Below are 11,059 nucleotides of genomic sequence, written 5' to 3' on the forward strand. Positions count from 1 at the left end.
TGGATACTTAACCGACTGAGCTACCCAGTTGCCCCCAAGACTATTGTTTTTTAAAAGTAGCTCAAAATTCAGTTGTTTTCTCCATGGGAATTTTGCCCACGGATAACGCCTGACTGTCATTAGGTCAAAAGAACTCCAAATACAATAGAAAATAAAGATCTTATGAATCAAATCTAATTCTTAAGGAGGTTAGGCTCTTTAGGCCTTTTATTCAACAAATTAAACATATTTATTGAGTGCTTATAAATATTAGTATTTTTATCAATTCCTGGGACAGAGCATGGATATCACCTTGATTCATTGCTAGGATTATCCTATTTTATAATTTGGGAAGAAGACTTTTTCAACCTTACATGCTGATTTTCCAAAATTATCCACTTGTTACCCAAAGTTTCCATTGGCCTGACTGAAATTCTCCCCAGTTGTTCCTGCAAAAAGAGAACAGCCATTGCCTTCTTCAGTCATTCTCTCATTTCCTTTTTGATATCATGTTTTCAGCCTCTCAATTTCATTGCCCTTCAAATATTTCTAAATTAACAAGTGAAAACAGAAAAATTAGGACTTTAGTTTTGAAGCTGATGGCCATGTACTCCAACCACTAGGAGGAGCTCCATATTCCCAACATTTTGCACACACACACACACACACCCCCACACACCGGGTCAGAAGAAATGCAGTTAGGCAGTTAGTTGGAATAAAAGTATTATAAATAAAATTGAAAGCAGGCTGTGCCCTCTCCTTGGACCTCTCTGTGAAATTCTCTTTTCTCTTAGCCCAATAAAACTTGTGGGTTAAGGTAGAGCTTCCAGGCATCTTTTACTTGGGGAATGCCTCCACTCTTAGAAGGCTAAGCTAGGCCAGTCTGGGGCTCAGAGAGAAGGACACATTGAGAAGAAGCTTTGGCATTTTTCCACACTAGACCTTTGGAAAAAGGGATGGTGCTGTTTTGTTCACCTACTTTCTTATAATGTTTACATGTGGGTGGCCAAGATAAGCTATGTGGGTATGAGTGAAATTGGGCAAGAAGATGGTTCTTTGTTCTGTTTCTGGTCTAGGTCTTAAGCTAAAGTAACTGAATAAATCTGCAGGCTCCTACATGGTTCAGCCCAGTTCATCATAATAGGAGCTCCAGAGGCTTTGGTCCAAGGTTCTAGCTAGTAATAAATATCATGCACATACTTAGATGACCTTTTGTGCTTTACATCTCTCCTCAGCCTACTATAGTGGAAGACAACTGTTCAATTCTGGAGTGTTCTATCCTAGCATCTCCTTTTGTTAGGACACCCAAATAACAGACCTTTGTGCATTCAACTGAGCAATGATGTTCAATCATACAGGTGTATATGGATAGCTAGTCTACTTTATGTTAGCAATATGACATCAGGATATAAAGAGGATAAAAAGTATATAATAAATAATAATAAATGCCTGATAAGCACATAATGATTAAACCCTGGGGCTTACCCCTTTATAATTTATTCTACTTGCGAAGGTAAAAATGCTGCTGTAAATAATTTAGACAATTTAGAAATGTTATAAAAAAGTAAATGACCTCCATAACTTTAATTTTCACAAAGATAAACATTATTCACAATTTGATATATGTATACATATATATTAAATATATATATGAAATAAATAATAATGTTAATAATATATCTTGAACATCTTTTCATATCAGTACACATGGACCTACATCATTCTTTCTAATAAATGCAGAGTATTCCATGATATGTAATTAATTTTCTATTCATTATTTTAAAAACATTTTTATTGCAAACTTTGCTGTATTGAATATCATTACATATATATTTATGCACAAATATTTAAGTATATTTATATGATTAACTACTAGAAGTAAAATCACTGGGAGGTCAAAGGGTTAGCATATTTAAAATTTTGATAGATTTAACTAAATTTCTTTCCAAAAGGAAATGTAAAAATGTTTAATTTTTCTAACCCACAACTACATGGTCAATTTATTTTTGACAAAGCAGGAAAGAATATACAATGGGAAAAAGATAGTCTCTTCAACAAATGGTGTTGGGAAAACTGGACAGCAGCATGCAAAAGAATGAAACTGGACCACTTTCTTATACCATACACAAGAACAAATTCAAAATGGATTAAAGACCTAAATGTGAGACCTGAAACCATAAAAATCCTAGAGGAGAACACAGGCAGTAACCTCTTTGACATCGACCATAGCAGCTTCCTTCTAGATATGTCTCCTGAGGCAAGGGAAACAAAAGCAAAAATAAACTATTGGGACTACATTAAAATAAAAAGCTTCTGCACAGCAAAGGGAACAATCAACAAAACTAAAAGGTGACCTAATGAATGGGAGAAGATATTTGCAAATGACATATCCAATAAAGAGTTAGTATCCAAAATATATGAAGAACTTTTCAAACTCAACACCCCAAAACCAAATAATCCAATTAAAAATGGGCAAAAAACCCAAAAAAGGGCAGGAGACACGAACAGACATATTCAGATGGCCAACAGACACATGAAAAGATGGTGGGAATTTAAACTGATGCAGCCACTCTGGAAAAGAGTATGGAGGTTCTTCAAAAAGTTAAAAATAGAACTACCTTACAATCCAGCACTTGCACTACTAGGTGTTTACCCAAAGAATACAAAAATACTAACTCAACAGGATACATGCACCCTGATCTTTATAGCAATATTATCTACAATAACCAAATTATGGAAACAGCTCAAGTGTCCATCAATTGATGAATGGATAAAGAAGATGTGGTATATATACAATGGATATTACTCATCCATAAAAAAGAGTGAAATCTTGCTCTTTGCAATGACATGGATGAAGCTAGAGAATATTATGCTAAGTGAAATAAGTCAGAAAAAGACAATACCATGTGATTTCACTCATATATGGAATTTTAAGAAACAAAACACATGAACAAAGGGAAAAAAAAGAGAGAGGCAAACCAAGAAACAGACTCTTAACTATAGAGAACAAACTGATGGTTACCAGAGGGGAGATGGGTGGGAGGTTGGGTTGAATAAGTGATGGGGATTGGGAGGGCACTTACTGTGATGAGCATCGGGTGTTGTATGGAAGTGTTCAATCATTATATTATATACCTGAAACTAATACTATGCTGGATGTTAACTAACTGGAATTGAAATAAAAACTTAAACAAAAATAAAACCAGAAATGTGTATTTTTTTCTGAAAGCAAATGAACATTTTCTCATACCTTTAGACATTTTAAAGCTTTAAAAATTTAAAAATAATTTTAAATAAAAACTCAAGTATTTGTTTTAATTTACATTTTAAGTAAGGTTGAGCCATTTAATTGACTGTAGGTCTTTCTCTGTGACTTTCCTGGTTATGTCCTTCGCCTATTTATCCATTTTGTTTTATCTTACTTTTGTTGCTTTGTATTAAGAAGTTTACTCTTTGATGTATGTATTAAATATTTTTCTCCAAATTGTCATTTATCTTTTGGGCTTTGTTTATTTTGTTATTGTCATTGTTGTTATTTTGTTATCAATTTAAGAATTTTACTCTGTTCTTAAGTCTCTCAGTCTTTTATCATTTTATGATAAATATGTCAGTCTTTTATTATTTTTAACTTTCATGAAATGTGTATAAAAAGGCTTTCCTTATCACCCTAAGATTATAAAAGAGCTTACTCATATTCTATCCTATTATTTTTATGATTTCATTTTTTGCATTTCATTCTTTGATTCAGTCCAGAGAGCAAGTTCCAGGAGGGCAGGACTCTTGTTTCTTTTGTTTGCCTCTGTATCTCTAGTGCCTACTTGTCAAGTGACACATGAATGAGTTTAGTGGAAAAACAAATTAGATTGGCTTTTGGAAAATGAACTTTATGGAAATACGGGAGGTTTAGAAAAGTTCTACTTTTATATTTCTGAAAAATATTTTTTTATGTGATCAAAAAATGTAGTCTTTAAGGAGTACAGAAAAGAGGATAAATTATTGGTAGCTTGAGAAGGAGGGACATCAACACAGACATTGCACTTCTCCACTGAGGGACTGTGTATAGGTTCTGAAATCGTATCATTTCTTAATCACAGGACTCAAGACTCTTCCTGAGGTATTCTTTGATGGCTATGTAAATGGTGAGGATACCACCACTGGTTTGAAAATAGGGCTGCTATTCTTTTTTCCTAAGTTTATGGCTCATTCTTTGGAGGTACATTAGTGTAAAGTATTTGTGTAGAGAAATATGAACCAGAAGCTGAAGTTTGACTACTCATGCTTTAGTCTTTCTTTCTTTCTTTTTTCTTTTTTTAAGATTTTATTTATTTATTTGAGAGAGAGAATGAGAGAGAGCACATGAGAGGGGTTAGGGTCAGAGGGAGAAGCAGACTCCCTGCTGAGCAGGGAGCCCGATGAGGGACTCGATCCAGGGACTCCAGGATCATGACCTGAGCCGAAGGCAGTCGCTTAATCAACTGAGCCACCCAGGCGCCCTGCTTTAGTCTTTCATATGGGAGATTAAGTCACTTCTGTGGGAATTAGCCTGTTTCCCTCTGTGGATAATGCTTACTTTGAGTAATTTAGGCATATTTGTATGCCTCCAGGGGAAAATGTGGGCCACATCCCCTAGTTTCCTAGTGAGAGCTGGATATTGGTATTCTGTCATACAAATGGATTTTAGAACTTGGGATATCAGTTAGTAACAAAAGTCAAGGTGTAGTTGTTAATTTTATTATCCATTCCATCCATCCTGAAATTAGAAGGACCCAAGACCTGGACAGTATACTTGATAGAGCTATAGCTCTACTGTACAGACAGTAAGAGATTCAACTGGGGGAAATCAACTAAGTTGGAAAGGCCGTTCCAAAGTTGTAGGTCTTAGGGTCCAGGAGATCAGAGTTTCAAAAGTAGTGATGCCTGTCTTCTCTCTCAAATCTTCCTATGACTCATTCGTTCACACCATTTAAGTTTCAGCTGGGAGACCTCCCTGACCATTTATTTAAAACAGCTCTCCTCATCTCCCACATTCTAAATCCTCTTACCTTGCTTTATTTTTCTAAATATCGCTGCTCACTACCAGAAATCAATTAATTGATTTGCTAAATTATTCAATGACCCAGTAAATATAAGATACATGAAGGTAGCAACTTTGTTTTGTTCACTGCTGTTGCCACAACATGTACAATTGTGCCTACTCAGAATAGACATTAGATGAATGTTTGTTGCATGTGTGAATGAGTGAATGAGGGAGTGAATAAAATGCAATCCTGTTTGTTTTCTTATAAAGGAAGTTGTCTAATCTGTGATAAACTGTACTACATGTTATCTGGAAGGTAGAGTACACTAATTATTATTTATTTCATTTTTTACAGTGTTACATAAGTTTCAGGTGTATAATATAATGATTCAACAGTTCCATACCACACCCAGTGCTCATCACAACAAGTGCACTCCTTAATCCCCATTACCTATTTAACCTAACCTCCCACCCACCTTCCCTCTGGTAACCATCAGTTCTCTATAATTAAGAGTCTATTTCTTGGTTTCTCTCTCTCTCTTTTACCTTTGCTCATTTGTTTTGTTTCTTAAATTCCATATATGAGTGAAATCATATGCTATTTGTCTTTGACTGACTTACTTTCCTTAGCATTATACTCTCTAGCTCCATCCATGTCATTACAAATAGCAAGATTTCATTCTTTTTTAGGACTAATATTCTATTGTATATATATATACTATATCTTCTTTATACACTCATCAGTTGATGGACACTTGGGCTGCTTCCATATTGTGGCTATTGTAAATAATGCTATAAACATCGAGGTGCATATATCTCTTTAAATTAGTGTTTTTGTGTTCTTTGAGTAAATACTTAGTGCAATTGCTAGATTGTAGAGTAGTTCTATTTTTAATTTTTGAGTAACTTCCATACTCCTTTCCAGAGTGGCTGTACCAGTTTAAATTCCCACCAACAGTGCAAGAGAGTTCCCCTTTCTCCATATCCTCTCCAACACCTGTTGTTACTTGTGTTGTTGATTTTAGCCATTCTGACAGGTGTGAAGTGATATCTCATTGTAGTTTTATGCACATTTCCCTGATGGTAAGTGATGATGAATATCTTTTCATGTGTCTGTTGGCTATCTGTATGTCTTCTTTGGAGAATGTCTGTTCATGTCTTCTGCCCTTTTTTGTTTTTTTGCCCATTTTTAATTGAATTATTTGGTTTTGGGGTGTTGAGCTTGAAAAGTTCTTTTTTTTTTTTTAAAGATTTTATTTATTTATTTGACAGAGAGAGAGACAGCAAGAGAGGGAACACAAGCAGGGGAATGGGAGAGGGAGAAGCAGGCTCTCCACTGAGCAGGGAGCCCGATGTGGGGCTTGATCCCAGGATCCTGGGATCATGACCTGAGCCAAAGGCAGACACTTAACAAATGAGCCACCCAGGTGCCCCAAAAAGTTCTTTATATATTTTGGATACTAACTTTTTATTGGATATGTCATTTGCAAATATCTTCTCCCATTCATCAGGTCACCTTTTAGTTTTGTTGATTGTTCCCTTTGCTGTGCAGAAGCTTTTTATTTTAATGTAGTCCCAATAGTTTATTTTTGCTTTTGTTTCCCTTGCCTCAGGAGACATATCTAGAAGGAAGCTGCTATGGTCGATGTCAAAGAGGTTACTGCCTGTGTTCTCCTCTAGGATTTTTATGGTTTCAGGTCTCACATTTAGGTCTTTAATCCATTTTGAATTTGTTCTTGTGTATGGTATAAGAAAGTGGTCCAGTTTCATTCTTTTGCATGCTGCTGTCCAGTTTTCCCAACACCATTTGTTGAAGAGACTATCTTTTTCCCATTGTATATTCTTTCCTGCTTTGTCAAAGACAAATTGACCATATAGTTGTGGTTTTATTTCTAGGGTTTCTATTCTGTTCCATTGAACTATGTGTCTATTTTTGTACCAGTACCATACTGTTTTGATTACTACAGCTTTGTAGTATAACTTGAAGTCCAGAATCATAGTGCCTCCAGCTTTGCTTTTTTTTTTTTTTCCCCAAGATTGCATTAGCTGTTCAGGATCTTTTGTGGTTCCATACACATTTTAGGATTGTTTATTCTAGCTCTGTGAAAAATACCATTGGTATTTTGATAGGGATTTCATTAAATGTGTAGATTGCTTTGGGTTACTAATTATTTTTAAAAGTAGGCTTAATGGACCACAGCTTTTTGTATTCAGTATAATTATTCTATCCTGTTGGTCATAGACTGGTGGAAAGGTGAGAATGGATGATACAAATTTTGGAGTCCTTCATGCTGAGGAAGCCCCTAGAGTTATCTGGGAATGATTAAACAGTTAAACCAAAGAAGTTTCTTTTGAATTGACTGGAAAAAGCCTTACATGAGTAGGTCCATAATGTCTTGGTGGATAACCTGCAAATGGGAAAGTGCATGAAAGAAAGGCTCTTGAGCTAGCTGACAATTGGAAGAAATAATTTTCTCTGGGAGGGATTATGGGTAGTTTCCTGTGCATCACCATAGATGCCCTCTGGTAATACCTCAGTCTGAGTAATAGATGAAAAGCAGCTTAATGGCTGGGAAAAAACACTTGAAGTGTAATCAGAAGATTGATCTCCTAATTCCAATTTTGCTCTGTAGCAGCTTTGTAACTTTGGGCAAATTAAACTCCTCATGCCTCAGTTTCTTCATTTGTAAAATGTGAAAAAAATAATTTCTTTCTAATGGGATTGTGAGGACTAAATGAGTTAGTTATTCTAACTCATTTATTGAAATTCTTAGGGAATTTCAATAAATGCTGTGATTATATATCACTTGGGAGAACTTGGGTCATCATTTCACTTCTCTGAGCCCACAGCTGTTCCTCTTCCTTTTTTTCTTCAAAAAATTGTGTTTCTTATTTATTTTTTGTTTATTTATAAAAGTAATATGTTTTGGCTATAAGGAATTTGGAAGTATAGAAATACATAAAGGAAAAAATAAAAATCAACCACTGAAAAATAAGTACTCTTAATTTTGGTTTATTTCTTTTTAGCTATTTCTCTGGATATATTATATATATATATGTGTGTGTGTGTGTGTGTGTGTGTGTATATATATGTGTGTGTATATATATATGTGTGTGTGTATACACACACACACACACACACACTTACTTTTTAACACACTTGAAATTTTTTTACTACTGTTGGAGGAGGTAATCAAGAGGACATGACCGCCAGTTGACCTATGAGCTGGACCCAGGCAGAGGTTCCTCACTCCCTCCCCTTTTCTTGGAATGTGTGTTCAACATGTCTTCCCCATGCCAGAAGCTGCCCCAGGGACACAGTCTTGAGAGAGCAATGTGTTGTTGAGACCATCTGGACAATATATGTGACTAAACACTATTAAGGCCCCTATATAAACTTCTAAGATTCTGGCAGACGGGTGCAGAAATCTACTTGTCTTGCAGCTGCCTAAGGGAAGCCTTGTAAGTAAGTTCCCTTGCTACCTACCAATCTGGAGTGGTCTGCCTCTTTCTTTTGTCTCCCTGCCTTCCATGGTTGGGGGCCAATTTAAGAACCAACAAGTACATATATAGATTTTTAACTTTATTGCTTCTAGGAGTATTATGTCATTACCACTTCTTGATGTGGTTAAGTTTTCTTTGAACAAAATCAGTTTTAATGCCTACATAATATTTCACCACACAAACATACCATAATTTATTTAGGCAGTCCCCTATTTGGGGGGATTTAAATTTTCAATATTTTACTTTTTCAGTAATACTTCAATGTATAGCCTGTACATAAATCTCTTAGCCATTTCCAATTATTTCCTTAGGATAAATTGTGGAATTACTAGGGCAAAGGGAATAAACATTTTAAATTCAGTCAAAAGTTTTTCTCCATAATGTCTTCAGCTGAAAATAAAGAATAACAATAACTGTCCTGTTGACTTAACTGATGTTGCCAGATGGTTTAAACTAATGTATGTAAAAGTGCTTTGTAAAACATATGGTGCTGTGCAAATGCCAAGTATGTTTTTTATTGTAATGTATATAGGTGTTACTCTCAGAAGTACCATAAAACACTTTTTTGGAGGCTAGGCATATTTGGATTATGTGGAGAAAGAGAGTATATTTTCATTTAGGTATGTAACTGTGAAATAGGAAAGTATGGGTATTTTATTCAGATGTCAAAATGTTGATAGTGTGTTATGTGATGATGTTCTAAAGTGCACACCTCGTCCAGAATTCTTTCTCCCACTTCCTCTTTTTAGTGCATCTGTACCAGATTGTAGGCTTCCCTGAAGGTCTTAATGAGTGAATCACTATCTATTTGGCAGGCATTTTGAAAGCTCTGGAATAAAGGGGTGTGGAATTGCCAAAATGAGCCGATTGTAATCAATGCTCTGTAATTAATGCAGGGACATGTTCCTCCATTCTTTTTGGTATTGATGGGGGATCATGCTTAGTAATTGGAGAGATGGATGAACCTCTTTAGGTGATTTCTCTTGGTGGTGTCATAGATATTTCTAATTTCTGGTTATGCCCCTGTCTTTACATAGCAACACATCCCTGAAGTTTTCACCATCAGGTGACTAAGCAAAGTGAAGAATTCTGCCTCTGGTTTAAGAGGCAGAGGTTTAAGACTGCCTCTTCAACCAAAATTAAGAGTACTTATTTTTCAGTGGTTGATTTTTATTTCTCCCATTATGTATTTCTCTACTTTCAAATTCCCTATAGCCAAAACATATTACTTTTATAAATAAACAAAAAACAAACAAGAAACACAGAAGCAAAGTGGCAGCAAAATTCATCACTTTGCTAGATTGCACCACCACTATCTCATGTACTTAAGAGCCACGCTTAGTCTTCTCTATTTCATGCACTCAAATTATACATCTCCAACTCTTATCAGCTCTACTTCCAAAATCTGGAATCCATCTACTTCTTTTTACTGCACTGCCATCACCCTAATCAAAATAGCCTCATTTCCCACCTGGGCATTGCTGTAGCCTTGTCTTGTCTTCCTGATTCCACACTCATTCTCTTATATCCATCCTCTACTCGTTTGTGACTGATCTTTCAAAAACATAAAACAGATCACATCATCCTCTTGCTTAAAGCCTTCAGTGATTTCCCATTACTCTTCAGATGAAAACCTTATAAAATGGCCTGCAAGATCGTGAATGCTCTGGCTCCAGTCTCCCTCTGTAACCTTATTTTACACCTCTTTTTGCCTTTCTCACTGCACCCCAAGCCACACTGGCCTCTCTTCTGGTCTTCTGATCCACCTGGCTCTTTTGTGCCATTAGACTTTCCTGCATGCTATTCCCTCAGCCTGCAACACTCTTTTCCAGCTTGTTGTATGTTTGTTTATCTTCACACATCACTTTATGATGACTTTATGATGATTGGGAAAGGATTGGTACATTATATATAAAACCAAGTCCCAAATATTAGTTGCCCATTCTTTGCTAGATCTTTCATTATCTCATATCTATTAATGTTTCCCCTGGGCTAATAAATTCTTAGATTACTAACATTAGCTATAATGCTAATTATAATGTTAATTAGAAGCATCTTAGAGTCTCAAAGCAAGCTTTAGTCTCCAGATTAGATCTCAACATAATCAGTGACTTAATTCTGTTGCTCCCACTCTATGAAAGAAGAAATTGAGGCAGAGAAGGAATATGACTTTGTCATGTCCTTCAGTTATATAGTGGGAGACAAGAAGTTAGAGCCACCAGGCCCTTAGGTGACTGAGTTGCTCTTAGCAGACTTCAGATATTTTATACTCATACAGTGAGGAATTAATTGTTTTACAAGGGAAGACTATTGATTTAGATTTGTGGTCAGGACCAGGCGATGGAGTAGGAGAAGGAGTGGGCAATGGTGTGCTGCTTCAAACAGCCATGATTAATCTTGGAGACATAAGAGTCCGGAGGGAATTGTTAAAGAAGAAGTAGAGGAAGATGAAATAAGGCTTCAGGGGTGCATGAGAGTCCTTCTTAATAACAGCTTTGGGATTTCTGGGCTGTAGTGTAAAAGGCTGTACGTGCTTGCACCCGCTCAAATGCACATACT

Source organism: Neomonachus schauinslandi, chromosome 2 (assembly GCF_002201575.2).
Source record: "Neomonachus schauinslandi chromosome 2, ASM220157v2, whole genome shotgun sequence".
In the NCBI taxonomy this organism is placed as follows: Eukaryota; Metazoa; Chordata; class Mammalia; order Carnivora; family Phocidae; genus Neomonachus; species Neomonachus schauinslandi.